Source organism: Bison bison, unplaced genomic scaffold (assembly GCF_000754665.1).
Source record: "Bison bison bison isolate TAMUID 2011002044 unplaced genomic scaffold, Bison_UMD1.0 scf7180017864491, whole genome shotgun sequence".
In the NCBI taxonomy this organism is placed as follows: Eukaryota; Metazoa; Chordata; class Mammalia; order Artiodactyla; family Bovidae; genus Bison; species Bison bison.
This window is the reverse complement of record NW_011495050.1, coordinates 20,138,661-20,160,564: the sequence shown is the minus strand read 5'-3', so window position 1 is coordinate 20,160,564 and position 21,904 is coordinate 20,138,661. Positions and strand designations below refer to the sequence as shown.

The 21,904-nt window shown below is 41.4% G+C and overlaps 1 protein-coding gene across 5 annotated transcripts in view; it reads right to left on the bottom strand.

Annotated features, from left to right (window-relative positions):
* Window positions 1–21,904, bottom strand: part of NCALD (neurocalcin delta) — a 460,437-nt gene that overhangs the window by 209,226 nt on the left and 229,307 nt on the right. For all 5 annotated transcript variants that reach the window (XM_010863502.1, XM_010863506.1, XM_010863503.1 and 2 more), the window contains exon 3: window positions 12,940–12,990. The gene's annotated coding sequence lies outside the window, so the exon portion shown is untranslated. The remainder of the gene's footprint in view (window positions 1–12,939; window positions 12,991–21,904) is intronic.

Genomic DNA, 21,904 nt, shown 5'->3' with positions numbered 1-21,904 from the left:
TCCAGCCATCTCATCCTCTGCCGTCCCCTTCTCCTCCTGCCCCCAATCCCTCCCAGCATCAGAGTCTTTTCCAATGAGTCAACTCTTCACATGAGGTGGCCAAAGTACTGGAGTTTCAGCTTTAGCATCATTCCTTCCAAAGAAATCCCAGGGCTGATCTTCTTCAGAATGGACTGGTTGGATCTCTTTGCAGTCCAAGGGACTCTCAAGAGTCTTCTCCAACACCACACTTCAAAAGCATCAATTCTTCAGCGCTCAGCCTTCTTCACAGTCCAACTCTCACATCCATACATGACCACAGGAAAAACCATAGCCTTGACTAGACAGACCTTTGTTGGCCAAGTAATGTCTCTGCTTTTGAATATGCTATCTAGGTTGGTCATAACTTTCCTTCCAAGGAGTAAGCATCTTTTATGGCTGCAGTCACCATATTACACTTAGTAGACTACTTTGAGGGCAACTCTTGCAGTTTCTGTATAAATATATGCTCACTACATGCTTGTTGAATTTGTGAAGTATTAGTCGCTCTGTCGTGTTTGACTCTGCGACACCATGGACTATAGTCCGCCAGGCTCCTCTGTCCATGGAATTCTCCAGGCAAGAATACTGGAGTGGGTAGCCATTCCCTTCTCCAGGGAATCTTCCTGACCCATGGATTGAACCCAGGTCTCCTGCATTGAATTTGTGAAGTCAGTTCTAAATTATATACATCAACAGGATGAAGTGATTAAATCTACAAATCACTTATATGATAATGCAAGTGGATGTACTTTTCCACAAACCCATTGCTGGCTTACTTTAAATATGGGTGATGTCAAGCTCTCATAAGCATCTTATATCCTTTAATGTCAAGTCACAGCTGGATTTTGATAGGACTCCGGGGCAGGGACTGACACAGACCCCATCCACTCTCGCTCTCAGCAGCTTCTCTTGACTTACTTTTTAAACTGAATTCTTCCCCATTTCTCTCTTTTCTTACACATGGAAAGTTATAATATTCTCTGTAAACATCCTTGAATTCTATTACATAAATCTCCAAATAACTACATATTCTAAATTGCTGCCAACCCCACATGCTGCTTCAAAAACATCTGAGCACTTTAATAATTTAAATCAGGGGTCTTCTATGGGCCAGATTAATAAACATTTTCAGCTTTGCAGTCTCTGCTGCAACTACTCAATTTGCTATTGTGTCAGAAGGCAGCCTTGTTGACACAAAAACAAATGAGCCAGTCTGTACGCCTATAAAACTTTACCTACAAAAATAGGCAGCCGACATGTGGGTCATTGTCTGCCAACTCCAAACCTAAATCAAGCTTCTGGTGAACAATTGACTTCATACTTTCTTTACAAACTCTTTCATTGTGTTCACTTGATTAGAAAGAACACTAGAATTTCACTTGATATGGTCTTTTCTTTTTTAAAAGGTTACAGTTAAACCAAATTCAGGACCCTGATTGAGGGAGGGGACATAAGAAGTGGGCACTGGAAGCTCTCTCTGAGACTCTCCCCCCAGCCCTGTGGATACTACCCAAGGATGGGGGCAGGACAAGGTCAATGGACTGAGGAACTCACTCTCCTTGGGCACATATTTTCAGGGGGCACCAAAAAGCTTAGTAATCAAAATAAATGTTTTAATGCAATATTTTAAAAAATCAACATTATTTTCAATTGATGTTTTGTTTATCATAGACTTTTTTCTTTTTTTTGCATTAGCTTTGATTTTTAAAAATATTGCATTGGGATTTCCCTGGTGGTCCAGTGGTTAAGACTCCATCCAATGCAGGGGACCTGGGTTCAATCCCTGGTCAGGAAACCAGATCCCACATGCTGCAGCTAAGACCTGGCACAGCCAAATAAAATACATATATATATATATATATATATATATATATACACACATACACACACACACACACAAACACATTGTATTAGGCATTATTTATCTCGATTATGAAATTTCATGGGTATATGGTGTCCTCTTTAATTTGGGGCCAGAACGAGTGCCCCACCCATCTTCCTCCCCATTCCTTAGCACCAGCTCTATGTCACCCTGTGGATGTATTATTAGCACCCCTCCTCCTTTCAGAGAACAATGTACATCTATTTAATGTTGCCTTTGGACTAGACTATTCCTCTGAGGAGCTTTGACACCACTTTGGTTACTGGACCTGCCTCAGATACAGACAGGTTTGAAGCATATGGACACTCTTGTAACAGATTATTTAGAGTCACTGCTTGAGGAACGTGTTAAGGTGAAAAGGGAATTAAAGTTTTATAAAACACACACTAAGTCCCAAGTGACACTAGCGTAAGGAACTTCATAATTGTTCATGGCAAGTCAGTGTGGTTTTGTAGGCATTCTTTTGTATGAATAAGGAAATGGAGGCTCAATAAACCAAGATTACTGAAAATATTAAAGCCAGGTAGAAGCTTCCTGCTACAGCAGGAAGCTTAAATCGTGTCCGACTTTTGAGACCCCATGGGTCTCGTCAAGAAGCTAACACTGTGGATATGGCACTTTCTTGCCTTCCAGCCTTACGTTTGCACAGAACCTCTCTCATGTATAGAGACAGTTCCAGTGCTTCACCTCATTTGAGCTTAATGATAATCCTGGGAGATAAAAGTTTCATATTTAAGACATGCTAACACAGACTCACCAATTCTATTGTATTGGGCATATTCAGAAAGGTTAAGTAATATAACCCAAGTGAAGTGAAGTCGCTCAGTCATGTCTGACTCTTTGCAAGCCCACCAGGCTTCTCTGTCCATGGGATTTTCCAGGCAAGAGTACTGGAGTGGGCTGTCATTTTCTTCCCCAGGGGATCTTCCTGACCCAGGGATCAAACCCAGGTCTCCTGCATTGCAGGCAGACACTTTACCCGCTGAGCCACCAGGGAAGCCCAATATATAACCCAAGGTCGCCAGCCAATAAGTGTCAAAACTAGAATTATAAATGCAGGTCATCTGAGGCCTGGTGAGTTTCGTTACATTTCCCCTACTATAGAGAAGTATATCCAGTATACATATCTTTGACCTAATACCACCCATATTTATATCACAGAGAAAACCCAAAAGGAATAATATCTGGGACTAGAAATTTTCATAGAAGGAAACTTGCACATAAGGGAAGGAGCCTAAGTATTGAGTGATATCTACCCTGATAAGGAAGTCCTGAGATAAATAGGGGATTGGGTCAAGAAACAACAGTTAGAACCAGACATGGAACAACAGACTGGTTCAAAATTGGCAAAGGAGTACATCAAGGCTATATACTGTCACCCTGTTTATTTAACTTCTATGCAGAGCACATCATGTGAAATGCCAGGCTGGATCCATCACAAGCTGGAATCAAGATTTCTGGGAGAAATATCAATAACCTCAGATATGAGCTGTCACTCTAATGGCAGAAAGTGAAAAGGAACTAAAAAGCCTCTTGATGAGGGTGAAAGAGGAGAGTGAAAAAAACTGGCTTAAAACCCAACATTCAAAATACTAAGATCATGACATCTGGTCCCATCACTTCATGGCAAATAAATGAGGAAAAAGTGGAAGCAGTGACAGATTTTATTTTCTTGGGCTCCAAAATCACTGTGGATGGTAACTGCAGCCATAAAAGTAAAAGATGATTGCCTCTTGGAAGAAAAGCCATGACAAACATAGACAGCATATTAAAAAGCAGACACATCACTTTGCTGACAAAGGTGCATATAGTCAAAGATATGATTTTTCCAGTAGTCATGTACAGATGTGAGAATTGGACCATAAAGAAGGCTAAGCGCCAAAGAATTGATACTTTTGAATTGTGGTGCTGGAGAAGACTCTTGAGAATCCCTTGGGCAACAAGGAGATGAAACCAGTCAATCCTAAAGAAAATCAACCCTGAATACTCATTGGAAGGACTGATGGTAGCTCAGTTGGTAAAGAATCTGCCTGTAGTGTAGGAGACCTGGGTTCGATCCCTGGGTCAAGAAGATCCCCTGGAGAAAGAAATGGCAACCCACTTCAGTATTCTTGCCTGGAGAATTCCATGGACAGAGGAGCCCGGTGGGCTACAGTCCATGGGTTCTCAAGAGTCGGACATGATTTAACAACAAAACCACTACCACCAAAGCTGAAGTTCCAATACTTTGGCCACCTGAATCAAAGAGCTGAATTCTTTGGAAAAGACCCTGATGCTGGAAAGACTGAAGGCAGGAGGAGAAGCGGGCAACAGAGGATGAGATATTTGGATGGCATCACTGATTCAATGGACATGAACTTGAGGAAATTGCAGGAGATAGTGAAGGACAGGAAAGCCTAGCATACTGCAGTCCATGGGGTCACAAAGAGTCAGACACAACTTAGTGACTGAACGACAACAGAAGATGGAGGCATGAAAAGGCTCAGAAGGACAAGGCCAACTTTGGCCTGCTTCACCACTTCACAAAGGCTCATCCTCTTGGTGCTAAGAACTGTTATAATTGTAATTAAAGCAACTTCTGCTCAAACTCCCCAGCCTTTCTGGATTCTATGGATCAAGAAAGCCAAAGAACAGCTTCCAGTTCCCATTTGTCCCAGGTGCCACCATGATTTTGTGATCAGAAGGAGCATCACCTGAACACAGGGCACTGAGGAAACCATTAAGATGGGAGAGAGGGATTGGACCACAGGGAAGATAGGATGCAGGAGCAGAGGAGAAGAACAGGAGCTATGGGGACATCATTTCCAACCCAGTGCTGGGGAGAAAAGTCGCAGGCGCTCCATTTTGGAAAGAAATCACATTTCATGTTACTCCAGGCAACTTCCAGCGAGGCATCAACCCTCATGAGAAGTCACATCTGGTACTGTATCTCTGTAATGAGATGTACAACGGGCACTTTCAAGCATTTGAAGTGCTTGAATGTGCAAAGCTTCACAGTTGGTCACAAGTTCATAACAGCTATGTGCCTCTTTCACTGGGGAGCCACCACACCATGCTGGGATTCCACAGGGCAGCATGGCTTCCCCATTCTTCAAAATAGAGCTGCTCCAAGAATCCTCTGGCAGTTTTAACTACACAAGAATAGAAAACACCCCAGGCAGAGTGTGAGAGACTAATCTTGTAAACAGCAGGATGGCAAGGTAAAAATAAGAATGAAAAGAAAACATACAGTTTTTTTTTTTTAATTGCTTTTACAAGGACAATAAGATGGGAATAAATTCAGCCTCATATATCTGGAACAAAAGCTCAGAGAAGTGTTAAATCACAAGCTAGGTGGCTGCAGGAACTCGCAATGATCCATTCCAATCTGCTGACTCAACCCTTTTGGCAGCAGGCTTGATGTAACAGACTCCCCTTTCAGTTTTATAAGCTTGGGTTTTTTGTTTGTTTGTTTGTTTGTTTCCTTTTCTTTCATGCACAACAACCAACATTTTTAAGGCTGTTGCAACTTTCCTAAGTCACATATTTCTTGGTCTCTGACCCCACAAACAACGTTGCTTTGGAGAAAGAACCACAAACCACAGTATTTCCATCTTTCATTGGACCGAGTCATCCTTGCATGCAGGGAAAACACATTCTCATACTTGTACTGAGTCTTGTGTTGCTAGATGAGGTAGCATAGCAAAACACCAGCATCTCCTATCCTTTTAATCTTTCTACCAACAATTAAGTACCCAGCATGTGCTCTCAACAGTGACCTGGGGATAACAGGGATGAACTGTCCGAAGCTGGCTTTGAGGACCATACAGTCCGATGGAGGAGGGAGACTCAGAAGCAGACAGTTAAGAGAAGGGGTGAAGATACCTGCACCTCCACTCTATAATGATGTTGGGCATGCGTTCCACTCAGACTTTTTCTACTCTCTAACACATTGCTTCCAGGCCAAAAAAAAAAAATGCCTCTGCAGACCAACCGATCAGTGGATCAGGTATCAGTGGGTAAACAAGCACAGATACTGGACACTCACATTCTCCTATGATGCAAGGAGGTGCTTCCCAGGAAGCTCTCCTGCATCCTCCTCCACGTCCATCATTGCCTTGATCAACACACCTCTTCTCAGCCTCAGATGCCTTGCTTGGGCTTACACTCCTCCCTTTCTTTAGTTATTATCATCGCTGCCACCCATGCCATGCATATATACTATGTGCCCCAAAAGGCCCATACATTAACTCATTGAATTTTCATGACCTCCTTGGGCTTTGTTATCCTGGAGTTATAAATGAAGGAAATGATCTCCAGAAAATTTCAGAAATGTATGCAAGGCTACACAGCTAAAGAATAGAACAACTGAGATTATAAGCCAGAACTGTGTGATCAGAAAGACTCTTAAACAGTACACTGGTGTGTTCCATAGGTGCATGTGGTCCAAACTGCCCTGCTAGGTCATTTACACTCTAAGAACAGAGATCAACATTTCTATTCTTTTAACAGTCCCTAGGCACAGAGTCAGACACGACTGAAGCGACTTAGCAGCAGCAGTCTGGGTACACCTATAAACAAGCAGAGTAGGCATCTTCCTGCGTGGTGTTACTTTAGGGAGGCCAGACGAGGATGGGTTAAAAATATCTTCACTGTTGCTTATCACAGTGCCTGGGATTTCACCACTGGAGATACATTACTTTGGGTCTTGACATCTTTCTGGTTTTCAGGATTTCTTTATTAGACAAGATGGCCCTAGGAAGTGTGATACTCAGTTGAGACCTCAGGGCCTCAGAGAATGAGCCACAGGAGAGATGCCTAGAAAGGAGCCTGGGATCTGAGAATGGCAAAGTGGTCCTGAGAGGAGATTGAGAGGACCAAAGTCTGGGGTGATTGTTTTGCTTGGTTGACCCCACCTCTGTAGCCCCCAGTACAGGATGAGGCAATTAGAACATATGTTAAGTCTCCTGATTTGAGGAAACACTGTTCTGAGCAGCTTTAAGAGTTGGAGGCATGGGGTATGGTGGTAGGTGGTCATCAAGTGCTAACGACCCGGAGCACTGTGAAGACACAAAAAGACAAGAAGGCAGAATCCTTGCCCTCAAAGAGCCAACAGTCTCTTTTGGAGAGAAAAAGTATCCATAGCAAAGAATGGGTAAATAAGACAAGACAGGAATGACCAAGAACAGAATCCACGTGTGACAGGAAACTCAGGGAAAGGAGAGCTCAGTGTGGGAGGGTGGTGTGGGCACCACACAAGGCCTCAAGGACAGTACTAAATAAAGAGATACAATGAATGAGTTGCCTGTCTTATGCCAAAAGAAGACCCAGATAATCATAACTAATTGCTACCTCGGTACTCCCCAACAAGGAAATCCAGCTTCTATTTGATCACCGTAACGCAAAATGATGTTAAGATGGTCTAGAAACAAAACAGATATAATGTACAGAGATATTACTTAGAAAATATTCTATTTCAAGTTAAACTCAGGTCTTTTTAAAAAGATCTAACGGTTGCTTCTATCATATTACTAAAAAATCCAGAATTTCAGTAATAGGTGAAAGTACCAGATTTATATATTACGATAAATGGTGAATAAATCTGAAATCATATGGCAAGACTAAATCCCTCTAAAACTGGGAGAAAGAGATCTGATGATCACACAGGCTAACAACATTGGCAAATTCCAAGACCTTCCCCTAGCTTCAGCTCTGATAAGAGCGCTTTATCCTGTGACCTTCCAGTCAAAGACAAACGTTCTTCTTCTGAGCTTGCATTTAATACTTCCTTATTTTGTGTCCTATTTTTTTAAAAGGGTTCCTTTATTTAATTCCTACAAAGAAAACAACTTCAAGGGAGAAAGGAAGGAAGAAAGCAAGCACACTTTGACCTTTATTTGCTAAATGAGTTATTTTCCCAATAGCTACAAGTGATTCTGTTCTCACCATTCTGAATAACAACTCTTTGTACCCCTTGGCATAGGAGAACCAACAGCTACAGCCTAAGGCGTGGTTGTGAGTGAGCAGAAAAAAGAAACCCAGGCAGAAAAAGACTTGACAAGGAGGTGAAGGGTGGGGGAGGGGCCACAGGAAATCATTTCTCTTAGGAGTTTCTTAGCTAAATTATTGCAATACATATTTTCATGTCAACTTGGCTGCTAATGGGCTTCATTGCCTGTTTTCTTCCAGGTAGCTGCATATCTGAGACATAAACAGCAAAGGTGTCTGGTTCAGTCCACTAATAGGTGGGCATTAACCTCTGTGGAGGCGCACAGTCATCCTATTATCCAAACCCACAATTTGGATGCAGGGTCTAACAAAGGATGCTTGTGTTTTATTTCCAGATGCAAGCAGCAGCTTGGCAAATGTAGTTCCAATGGCTAAATGTTAGGATTTCTAGGACATTTTGGTGTTACAAGGAGCCATCAGGGGAAAAAAAAATTTGAGTTCCTGAAAATCTGGGTGGTGATTAAAAAGCTGAAGCCAAATGACAATAGCAGAATTTCTGTATTTAATGTTTTATAAGAAAAGGATTCAGAACCCATAAGAAGAAATCAGTGAAAATGGATATTCAATACATTTAAAATATACAAATGTCTAAGCATCATGTAAAATGTAAAAATTATCAACTAAACAGTTGTTGTTCAGTCACTCAGTGGTGTCCAACTTTTTGTTACCCCATGAACTGCAACACACCAGGCCTCCCTGTCCCTCACCATCTCCCAAAGTTTGCCCAAGTTCATGCCCATTGCATCAGCGATGCCATCCAACCATCTTATCCTCTGATGTCCTCTTCTCTTCTCCTGATTGGGGTAGTTTTAATTTTTTCATATGGTAAATTATACAGTACAATCCTATTAATAATTATTAGTAGGCAGAACTTAAAAACATAAGTATTAAGAAACTAAACAGTCTCAAAAATGAAGAAAATTAAGTCATGAAATGTTGAAAATGAGATCATATTTTTGGACGTTCATAATGGGAGTTCTCAAAGCACATAAATGTTGCCACTGAGAACATATTTTTATGCAAATTTCTTCACTGCTAAGAAAAAAAAAAAAAAACTACCCCAATTAGGAAAATAGTGATGTATTTATGAGCTATCTCCAAATATTTTTCTCTAACTCCTTCATCTTCAAATACTCCTCAAAACTTAGAAATATTTCTCCAAGTTAAACATAATGTTGTGTATTTGTGTGGGGAAGCTAAATTTATTTAGTTACCTTAAGTTGTAGTTTACTTGAAGGCAAGAAGCAAGCATTTCTGATTTGTTCTCTTATTTAGTTTGCTCATATTCTCTTATTTAGTTTGCCCAGCTGCCTGTGTCTGTTTCAAAACTCTCCTGCTGCAGTGGACACACCCTAAAGTGACTGCCCAGTGAGTGCAGTCACTAGGATAATCCTTTCCCCTTGAGTACAAGCACCACCTATACTCCCAGCCTGACTTGCCCCAGCCAATAGAACACTGCAAAGCCAGAGGGGATAGTCACTCCCTGATTAGGTTACATTATGCAAGTCTCTGTCCTAGCAGACTGGAGTCCAAGATCCTCCTGCTGGTTTTGAAGTGAGTAGCCATGTTGTGACAGGGCCTGTGAGAGGCAAACGGCCACATGGCCAGGAACCTTGAGTGATACCTGGGAGATGAAAGCACCCCAGGTGCCAGCTAGCAAGAAAACAAGGGACCTCAATCCTACAACTCAAGTGAATCCCACCAACAACCACATGAACCAAGAAGAAGGAAAAAAAAAAGCTTCTAAAAGGAACACAGCCTACTTGTTGAGGGAAAGAGAGTGGGGTACGAGAGGATGGTCACATCCCAGGTCACATCTGAGTCCCTGGGAGAGCTGCCAAGTGTGAGTTCTTGGCTTCACACAGGCCATCTCATAAGGCAAGAGATGGCAAGGTGTGGGGCTATCTGTTTTTATAGGGGCGGGTATTTCTTAGGCTAATGAGTGGGAGGAGTATTCCAGCTATTTGGGGGATGGGGTGGGGATTTCCAAAAATTGGGCCACTGCTGTCTTTTTGACCTTTATGGTTGGCCTTGGAACGAGCATGGCGCCTGTGGGTGTGTCATCTAGCTTGCTGATGTGTAACAGGGGAAGTTGACTCGTCCGCCATCTTGGACCTATTTGGTTCTATTCAGTTCATGACGTGTTCTTGGATTATGTCATTCCTTTAATGGTTGTGCCCTGCCCCCTTCTTGTCTCATGGCCAACATCTTGATTATAACCTTACAAGACCCTAAGCAGAGGACCCAGCTGAGATACACTCAGATTCTAGATCCATAGAAACTGTGGTATAGGAATTATATATTGTTTCAAACCACTAAATTTGTGGTAATTTGTCATGCTACATATGATAATCTACTTCAAACTCCAATAACAATTATTCTCACCAAAAAAGGTTTGTGTTGCTAATGCTATTTTCTTTCTCCATTAGAGGAGAGAATATAACTGAATGATTTATAGATGTGTACATCTCTATTTTAATTCAAAACTTTAATGCAGAATATAATTCTCCATATATGAGCCTCAAAACATAAATTAATTGAATTCAACATTTTAAAAAATACCATTATCTTGATACTTGAAAATTGAAGAGTATGCCCTCCCAAATCACTTCATTATTTTTTTTAAATAAAGACTTTATTTTTAAAAGTTCAGAAGTACAAAATTATTGTGAAGCTAATAGAGAATTATTCTATACCCCACTCCTAGTTTCCACTGTTATTATATCTTATATTGGGATGGTACATTTTTCACAATTAGTGAATAAATATTGAAAATTATTATTAACTAATAATAGCTTCCCTGGTGGCTCAGACGGTAAAGCATCTGCCTGGAGTGCGGGAGACCCAGGTTTGCTCCCTGGGTTGGGAAGATCCCCTGGAGAAGGAAATGGCACCCCACTCCAGTACTCTTGCCTGGAAAATCCCATGGATGGAGAAGCCTGGTAGGCTACAGTCCATGGGGTTGCAAAGAGTTGGACATGACTGAGCGACTTCACCTCCTTTCACTTTCATTATTAACTAAACTTTATTCACATTTCCTTAGTCTCCACCTAATGTCCTTTCTCTGTTCCCAGATTCCATCTAAGATACCACCTTACAGGTAGCTTTCCAGTTTCCTTAGACTTCTCTTGGTTGTGCCAGTTTCTCAAACTTTCTTTGTTTTTGATGAGCTTGGCAATTTTGAAGGAGACTGGCCAAATGTTTTGTAGGATGCACCTCGATTGAAAATTGTCTTGTGTTTTTCTCATGATTAGACTGGGGGGTAATATGTTTTGAGAGGAAGATCACAGAGGTCAAGTGCCATTCTCATCACATCCTGTGAAGGATGCCTACTATTAATATGATATATCACTGTCAATGTTACCTTGATCTCCTGGCTTGAGGTAGTATTTGTCAAGTTTCTCTGTTGTAAACTGTTGCTGTTTAGTCTCTAAGTCATGTCTGACTCTTTTGTGACCCCATGAACTTGTAGCCTTCCAGGTTTCTCTGTCCATGAGACTTCCCAGGCAAGAATACTGGAGTGGGTAGCCATTTCCTACCCAGGGGATCTTCTGAACCCAGGGATTGAACCTACATCTCTTGTGTCTCCTGCATTGGTAGGCAGATTCTTTACCACTGAGCTACCTGGGAAGCCCCTACTGTAAGTTACCCTTTTTTAAAAAAACTTACTGTTTCTATACTGTACTCTTTGGAAGAAAAAAATTATGTGTAGCTCCATGAAGAGTTATGCTTTACCTCCTAGAAAACAGAGTATCTATATACACTATTTGGAGAGATTTGTCTATTTCCCTCGTATATTTATCCAATCATTTATTTACACCAGAATAGATAGTTATCAGATTTGGGTTATACCTCAATATTGCTTATTTATTTTGTGGCTCAAACTGTTCCTGCTTTGGCTGATGGGTGTACTTTGGTTCCTATAGCCTTTCCACACACACTGTGTCATAGTCACCTTTATGAGATTTTGGTTTTGTTTTCATCTTTTCTCTTTTAGCACTTCCTTACTTCCTGGCACTATAAGATAATCCAGGCTTTTTGTGCATATTTCTTGCCCCAGCCCTCAGTCATTTCTCTGATTCTTTTTATGGGAAAATAATATTGAAACAAAGATTTGAGTGGCAGGTATATTTATTGCTCCTAGGGCATCTTTGCTTCTAAGGTCAAGCCAGTTTTTCAGTCTCTAAATCTGGAACCTCGGAATATCCCTATATGCTTAATATATTTTAATTTATTCAACAAACATTTCATAAAGATTACTATTATGCAGGTATTAATTTAAGCACTTTATAAATATTTATAATCACCTCGTAATATTTATAAAAACCTTGAGGTTCTTGTAATAACCTTATAACAACAAAAGAGGTAGATTATAAACCCCACTTTGTGAATGGAAAACCCCGGGCCCTGAACAGTTTGGACCTGTGCTCAAAGTCACACAGCTGGCAAGTGGCAGGGACGGTATCCGAACCCAGCACCTGGCTCCAGCTTTAGGGCACTAACCAGTGCACAACACTGCCTCACACTGCCGAGAATCTCACAGAGCATAAAAAGTGATGAATTAATGAATCCATCAGTCCATTCTCCTGCCAATTTCTATCATGTGCCCATTAGGTGCTAAACTCTCTGCTAGATGTTAATTGGTGCCGAAAGCCATTTGAGACACTTCTTGGGCTATGGCCCAATTTAAAACAGAAGAAGAGGCTGTTGTAATGTGCCTCTTGAGAGGATTCTGGCAGCTGCCTGTGATGAAGATGGTACATAAAAACCATTCCACTTGGTGGCTGCAAATATACTTTATTATGCTACAGGCAATAGTCAAGGGTGATGAGCAGTACTTTTTGTAATTTAATTTCTATCCATTTCTATCCTATTCACAAAATTTACAGAGGAGGTTTATTATCTTTCCTATATATGAAGCTTCCATTTATTATACTACTATTCACTGATAAAATATTTGAATGAAACTGTTTCTGGTGGAAACCACTGAACAAAACTGATATTTCCATCAACAACTGATTGAAACAGAGTTTAAAATGTACACTTACCTTATGACTGTCGCTAATGGGTGGTGCCAGGGGACCAAAGCTGGAGGTGATCTAAAAGAAAACACACAAAATAACTATGTTGATTGAAAAAAAATCTTAAAGGATTTTTTAAAGGTGATTTATCCCCATGTATTTAGTAGAAGAGGCTTCCCAGGTGGCTCAGTGGTAAAGAATCCACCTGCCAAAGCAGGAGACTCCAGTCTAAATTCTGGGTGGGGAAGATCCCCTGGAGAAGGAAATGGCAAACGACTCCAGTGTCCTTGCCTGGAAAATCCCATAGACAGAGCTGTCCATGGGCAAGGGAATGCACGTAGAGGCGGGGATCTCCAGAAGGGACTTGCCTAGAAAAGGCGGCAGAGGCTAACACAACGGGGAGTCTGTCCCTGACCTCTTGATATTTATAAACCCCTTGGCAGAGAATACAAATCCAAGGGAAGGGACAGTCAGGGACACGGGTCTTCCCTTTTCGTTCAGTTCAGAACAAGCACCAAATGAGCTTCCTTTTAGATGTACCAAAGTTCAGGTACATTCCAAAATGAATTAGCAGACACAGTGTCATCATGTAACAAAAAGAAATTACAATAAGCAGACAACAATTCAGACTATTGTCCCAACTATCTAACCAATAGTGTACTGGTTAGATTCATAGTTCAGAAGAAAGGAATGATCAAAAGTGTTGATTAGCCTGGAGGAGATTGTAGCAGAAAGAGCCTGATTGAGAAGGCTTGGAGTAAGGGGGGTGGTGGTATGTGGTCTAGTGAACCCCATCACCAATGGACACAAGAGAGGGGTGGTCTCTCAGATTTTGTTTCTCACATTTATAACCTCTCTTTGAGAAAAAGTGGATTTTAGAACCTCTGTGAGCACTGGTCCAAACAATCTAATTAGCCTACTACTACAGTTTCAAAATGATCAACAGGGTCAAAGCCCTCTTGGGAGATGTGTAAAAAGAAAGAAAAAAGAAAAAAATATCCCAACTCATATCATTTAATTCTTAAATATCAGAATGTTACTTTCATTAGAAATAAATACTAAGAAATGCACAATTTGGGGGTTTAAAAAATCCTCCTTATATTAAAAAAAAAATATTGGAGTAATTCAAGAAGAAAAGATGTTCCAATGGACATGTTAGGAAAACATGTAATATTTCACCGACTTCTATGTATTTGATGGTGTATTAATCATCTCAGAAGGTATCTCAGTCAATAAACCAAGGACTCATATTCCTCCAAGCATTTACCAGGGAACTGAATACAGTTAGAGCAGAACTATGAACTTTACCAAAGAATTAATAGATTTGCCCCTTTGAACATAGATAGAAGCAATATATTTCACTGGTAAGGAAATACTGAACCTCTGGATATCCCACAAACAATAGTTATTATGCTATTTTTAGTTCTGGCAATATAAGAATTCTGATCTAAGACAGATTCTGAATTTTTTTCTTACCCATAATAACCTGTACATTTTAATGATACAAATCATTATATAAAAGATGGGATTCCCTGGTGGCTCAGATGGTAAAGAATCCGCATGCAATGCAGCAGACATGGGTTCTATCCCTGAGTTGGGAAGATCCCCTGGAGAAGGGAATGGCTACCCACTCCTGTACTCTTGTCTGGATACTCCCCATGGACAGAGGAGCCTGGTGGGCTACAGTCTATGGGGTCACAAAGAATTGGACAGGACTGAGTGACGAAGCACAGCACAAAAGATAATTTGACTTAATATAATGCAATTTTTCCAAGCATGACTTTTTAAAAACTGAAACAAAAAAATCTATGAAATGGTTTTTGTATATTTTCCTTTATCTCATAGTTACTTTGTTGACATATAAGCACATTACAATTTGAGAAGTGGTATTTTTGGCTTTTTTGTTGTTAAGATGTGGAATTAAGTCAAGTGAATTCACAGGGTTTTACATGTTAAAATATATTGGGTTGGCCAAAAACTTTGTTTGGCTTTTTCCAAAAACTTTTTGGCCAACCCAATACATAGCTAACTCTGTTTCAGAGCTTTAAATTTTACTGAAAACAAAACAAAACACAGATGCTGAGTTAAAGTAGCAAGATGAATAAATAAGCAGCTTGCCAGAAATAGGACCCCTGAGGTTTTCTCTAGTGTCAGAGTGGACAGGCCTTTAAAAACCAAACCTATTGCTGGCATCCAAGTCAAGGGGATGAGACCAGGAGAAGAGCACAGCACCTGAGAAGTATCAAAGCCCTGTCTGTTCCCTATGCCACTGGACACGTTTCACTGATGTGCTCACAGAAGCATACTGAAACAGCCTATCTTACCTAGCTTTTCTGAGGTTTATTTTTTAAAAAAAGATGGACGTGGGGGGAGGAAGGAGGACACATGAGAAAGCAAGTGTAAATAACCCACAGGAGATATATATATATATATACACACACACACACACATACACATACTGTTATCTATATAACAGCTACTTTCATTGAAACTGAGATGGAAGAGAAAGTTTGTAGATTACATGCACATTTTGCTAATTCAAATGATCATGTGAGGGAGACAAGGGGATAAGGTGGAAAGAACACAGGTGTAGGAGTCAGGAATCCTAGGGTCTAACTCCAGCGTGACCATTGGTTAGCAGTGGGCTAACTTTGGGGCACTCATCTGCTATCACTAGATCGCAGTACTTGGGGAATTTGTGTAATCACAATAAAATCCCTTTTGATACCCATTTCAAGTTGGTTCTTTTCCTTCAAGATCTCTATCAGGAAGTTTATGGCTTATGAACAAATAAATAGAGCCAGCCAAATTAGCTTTTTCAGAAGGCTGAAGTGAATCTTTTTTTAATGGTGATAGTGCTTAAAGTAGTCACTGTATATATTTTGGCATGCATACACAAACTTCAAGGTCTATGATATGAAAAGTCTGAGAACATTTGGATAAAAACTGCTTTGAAAGTTTTTAATGTTATATAAATATACTGTACAGTTACCAACACCATTTAACCATTAGTTCTAACTACCTGATCATACCATCTAACCATGCTAATGATGAAAGATATGGTTTCTGGTGTCAGTTTTTGTATCTAATTTTTTATCCAAAACCTCAAATTTTCATTGAGTGGTATTCTGATAAGTATTTATAAATAGAATCAAACAGCTTTTTATATTTCATTTTAATTTGACTTAATAAGTCTGGTAACTTGAATTTCAGAATCCAACCCTGACTTTCCTCTGGAAGTGAAAAAGACTTAGTATTTATTCATCTGGAAAAAAGCATACCATGCTCCAAAACATAATTAAACTGGAAACAGATGATATTCATCCTCTCGGGGCATTTAGCATAACCTAAATATATTCACAGCACAGCTGACCATTTATAAACACAGCTACCATCGCAACCAGAGAGCTGTGTCAGTGGCAGTCCATCCATTGGTCTGAAGTACAAAGGCATGAATCCTGCTAGGGTGGAGGCCACGTCGGAACATCTTGCATTAACACTGCTCTACTTTATACAAATGTTTAATAAAAATATTTTAAAGCACTTCATTGTCTTGTCCTCTACTTTTAGACTGGGTACTTAACTGAGGATTAATTTAGTTCTTTCCATGTTAGGACATTAAGTACGGAGGGAGCAGATTTAACAGGAATCCAGTTTCGCTTACAGGACCATTGCCATTGCCCCTGTGTCTCACGGCGCAGTCTCACTTGGGCTGGGTGCTGTCCTGAACTTCCTTCAAACACCACACTTCATTCAGATGTCATGATTCTGGGACTCAAGCTGTGAGGAACAGAGGTTTTTCTCCTCTGTTCCTCAAACTTGGTCTTACATTCAGAAAGCCTGTTTTAAGAAAATAAAAACTATAACACAAAGAAACCAACTTGATTCCAAAGTAGAGAGATCCACTAAATAGGGATTAAAGAAATGTCTTATTCAGGGACTTCCCTGGTGATCCAGTGGTTAAGAACCTGACTTCCAGTGCAGGGGATGTGGGTTCGATCCCTGGTTAGGGAACTAAGATCCCACATGCAACTAAGCCTACACTCAGCAACAAAGACCCATGACAGCCCCAAAAAAGAAAAGTTTTATTCAGCCAGTTGGTCAGTTAACAACAGAACCAACAAGGGCAGGAATTTCAGGTCACCCGCAATGCCCCACTTGGGAGAATGGCTGGCTGGTTGGCTGGTTCACAGCAGAAACATACAGTCATCCGATAGCCACACCATAAGGGGTGCGCTTGTCCATTCACTCAACAAGCTCTAACTCAGCACCCACAGTAAGGCCAAGGCTAGCCCAAGAAATGAATGACATGCCTTCACCCCTGAGGTGCTTGCTGCTAGGTGGGGAAGCCAGCTAGTCACTTATGACAGACAAGCAAATAAAATAATCAAGATGTGAGCAGATGAATGACAGCCTCGTATAAACTTGGCTAAGCCATCAGAGCAAGGCCTTGGCACACACCTCACCCCTTCCTTTCCCTGGCTTGCGGTTGTTCTCACTAGTGATTTGTCACTCGCTGGATGTCATCTCTCTGTTGTTTATGTTTGCTTGTCTGCCTCCCCCCAAGCCAACTCAAATAAGTCCTTGAGGGTGTGGGATTTCTGTGGCTTACTGAAGTAAATCAGCCCCCAGAACAAAACCTGACACCAGCAGGTGTTCAATAAGTACTTGTTTACTAAATCAATGTATGAGTGAATAAAGACTGCAGAAATTAACTCAAAAAAAAAAAAAGGTGGGGGATGATTGTCTAGAAAGATGAGAGGAAATGAGGTTGAGTTCTTATGAAAGGCAACTAAATTTTGGCAAATAAGAAGTTGAAAAGTCAGTTGAGAGAAACTGGCTTAGCAGATCCTCAGAAACACCCACAATAGATCTACAGAGAACAAGAGTTTTGTCTGCCCCGTGTCCCGTCTTCATGGCTTTGATGGGCAGCCCACCCGAGACTTCCACTCTTCTTACCACAGGGGAGGGCTAGACCCAAGTGGGGCCATTGGATTCCCCTTTCCTGGGCATTCCAAGGCTGTGCCACCAGAAGTAGCAGCACCTCGAAAGATCGTTTACTTGTTTTTGTTTTGAAGACCCTCCGTTGCCCTGGTTCCCACATTCCCCAAGGCCTCTTCCCTAAGTTCTGTCAGCTATTTATATCCTTCCAATAAACTTTTTTTTTCAGGCTCCAGTAATCTCTGTTTATTTCTGTTGATTACATCCAAAGCTCTCTATGACCACAGGGTCTGATGAAAGATAAACGTGGTTTTCAGGGCTTCTCAGTAAAGAATTTTCATTGAACAGTCATCTGGTGCAGGCACTGAGCTGAGCCCTTTATAGGAGTTATCCAACTTAATCACTAGATGTATCTCTCTGAGTGCCTATTTCCATTTAAAAAATGGGAACATTGAGGTTTACAGGGCTCTCCAGGCACTAGTGGTAAAGAACCGGCCTCCCAGTGCAGGAGACAGAAGAGACTTGAGTTTGATCCCTGGGTTGGGAAGATTGCCTGGAGAAGGAAATGGCAACCCATTCCAGTACTCTTGCCTGGAGAATCCCATGGACAGAGGAGCGTGGTGGGCTACAGTCCATAGGATCTCAAACAGTTGGACATGACTGAAGCAACTTAGCATGCAGGAGGTTTACAGATGTTGAGTAAAGTGTCTTAGCTCCTACTCTATCAATGACTACAAAGTCATTTGACTCCAAAGACTAAAATCTTAACCATTCCTCCCTTCTGTCCTCCTGAGAAACACAGGTTTCAGTGTGTGAGAAAGAACTGGAGATGCCCAGTGAGTCATGGTGGTTTGGGGAGGATCAGGTGGTGGTGGGTGTCCTTAGGGAACGCATAGGCTTAAGGGAAGTATGACTGGTTTCCACAGTCATGATGCTGGGCTGCTTTCCCCCACATTCCAAATTATGTTATGGGTTTTTTATCCGTATCATGCAAGGAAATCAGAACAGCTGGTTTCCCACTGAGAGCTGCTAAAACAGGCGCCTGGAACAGGTGGTTCCACTCTCTCTCCACATAACAGACACTGGCCCTCTTTCTCCCCTCCGGCTTCCCCTTTCCTTCCAGCGATTGCTGGTTTGCAGTCCTTGCCCACCAAGTGTCAGATCCCAGCCAGTGTATTTACTCTCAACTCTCGGTCCTCACCCTGCCGTCCTCTGTCAGCCACCCATGCTCTGCCTCCCATCTCATTTTGCCTTTTTACCCATTTATTACCAGTCATTCAGAAAATATGTGAGGATCTGAAGTCTTCAGGCTCTTTACCAGACACAGAGAGGGTCCAGTAAATAAGACAGAACCCCTCATGGAGCAGCCAGTTAGAGGGGGAAATGGACAGACGTGAGCTAACATAAGCATCATCTAACAAATGCACGCTGTGTAAGTGTGACGGGCAGAGACGCAGAGTCTCACAGAGAAGGGCCGACATCAGAGGACGTGTCTGCCGAATGGAGAAGCAAAGGCTGGAAAGGAGACAACCCAACCCAGGGTTAGACTGGTCCCCAGACTAAGGAGAGGAACAGCTCATGCACAGGCCCAGAGGTGGGCAAGGGCTGGCATGTTCCAGGGTCTGAGCAGTGAGTAAGGGGCAGAGGGGCTTAGGGGAGCCAACCAAGGGAGTCAGGGCTCGATGGAAGCCTGGATTTTATTCTGAGTGCAACTTATTCTCCTCTTACTCCCACAAGTAATGGATCTCCCATAAGAAAATATATCAAAGAAAATAAACCTTTAAAAAAAGGGAAATATTTTAATAAATATTTTCTTGTATATTTAATGCCAAAGCAGCTGGCAAAGTGCTACACTCCTGCAACACTGGGCTGCAAATTGAAGCCTGGAACCAACTAGAAAACAACCCTGCAAAAAGCCTCACAGACAATCTCTCCAGGATCTTATGAGGTAGATCTTGGATCTACCTTCCGGTCCTCACATATTTCCTCATTTTATATGAGGAAAATGAAGCTCAGACAGGTCCGATAGCTAACTAGGTGGAAGAACCAGGATGTATGACCAGGACTCTCTGGTCCCCAAATTCAGTCTTAACCATCATATCACACTTCCCCCAAATTCCGTCAGTTTAATAAAATACCATGATGTTTGATCAACAATACTGAAGAATGATGTAAGCCTCCTGTACCACAGGAGATTTTTACCAGATTCTGGTAAAAACAACAACTTAAAATACATACTTTGTTGGATGAGAATTTTTCACATTTTCTGTACTTTGTATTATCAAATGCTCATGTTAACCACGTGAACATCAGTGATTTCATGTTGCTGCTCTCAAGCACTTTGGAATGTAAACATCTATTTGCTCCTAAAGGAAATGGGCTTGTATTACAGATTCAGGACTCTGTGCTATTATTTTTGTTTTCTGTGTTTTATTCTTTTCCTCTCTTTTTTCACTTTTGAGACTTTATTTCTCGCAATTTTCAGTGTGGCTGCCTCTTGAAACTTTTCCTTGAATATTAACATGGTATTTGTTACTTGGGATTCAGAAACCTGACAACTTAATTTGCTAGCATTCCTAGTAAAAGAAGAGTAAAGAGAAGCCAAGGGAGGAATATTAAACTCAAAAACACAGCACTGTGGAAGATAATGTGTCCTGGGGGCCTGACTTCAAAGGGCAGGTGTGCAAGGTATCCTCAGAGGAGCCCACAGAATGAGCTAGAACCATGAGTAGAGGCCAGGCCATGTAGGACACAGATTATCCAGAAGGTCCTTCAAGATGGTAGTTTTTAACTCAGGGCACGCTCTTCTATGGGAATAGCATTTTACACGGTGGTTTGGTTGTCAAACCATTCTATAAAATCTAACAATCTATTATACACATGAAATATTTCCCCCTTGATTACCTGAGGAAATGAAACAGGAGCAAGAAATCAGAAAGTCAGGTAAATATTGTAAAGTCATAGCATCTAAAAGAAGGAGGAGGAGGAAGAGGAAAAGAAACAGGAGGAAGGAAGGGAAGGGGCGGGGGAGGGAAGGAAGGTAGATCCGGTTTTGTGGTGTTAGAAGCCCTTTTTAAAAAAAATACATTTTGATATTTGGCAAAACTAATACAATTATGTAAAGTTTAAAAATAAAATAAAATTAGAGAAAAAAAAAAATACAAATGATGAATACAAAATTAAACATAAATGGGAATATTTTTTAGAATGAGAAAAGCCATTATGGAAATTACAAATTTTAATAACTGAAAAATTGCTTAGTATCATATGTTTAGTAAGCAACTACCAGACACATATATATATGGAAGTGACTGTAAATCACACAAATAAATCTGACTAAGCCCAAACAAAATATATCCCCAACTCAGCTTCCCCTTAGACTGATCCCCAATATGCCTCTAGCTACGCCAGCACCTCTCCACGTGAGACTAAAGGCAATCTCAGTGGAAAGAGGCAGTGTTCTTAATCCACTGCTGTAGTCAGAATCTCTGTCTTCTGAAAAAATCTTACAGAAACATATGACCCTGTGAGCCCAGTGCAAAGGTACCTCAAGCATCTGAGTTCAGGGTGGATCCTGCTGCGTTTCCCCTCCTCCAAGTCTGCCCTATTCCCGTGATCAGAGGGTCCTCTGCCTCCCACATCAGCACAAAGAGAAAGCAGAAGAGTCCATGTTCCTGGTTTAATAAGTCAGAAGTGCTTGGGTCCCCTGGTCCGGACTCATCAAAATGTGCTACCTCCCATAAGACACACATGGGAAGCTGTGCTTCAGGATGAATAGCAATGTGGATCCCACTAGAGTTTTCTGGAGCCTGAGCTCTATGTCATTTGATGAGACAGTCATCAACATAGCCACCACTGAACCATCTTTCTCAGCACCAGTGTGTGTCTGCGGGGGGTGCGGGTGAGTGTCCCTCCACAACCAGGACATCAAGTGCTCTGGCCATGACTTCAGCTTTTCCTGTTCCTGGGAAGTGGTGACAGGGCTACTCTGGCAGCCTCTATTTGTTTCCACTGCAAAGCTTGTGCAACTCCTTTTTTGGGTGTTTCGCCC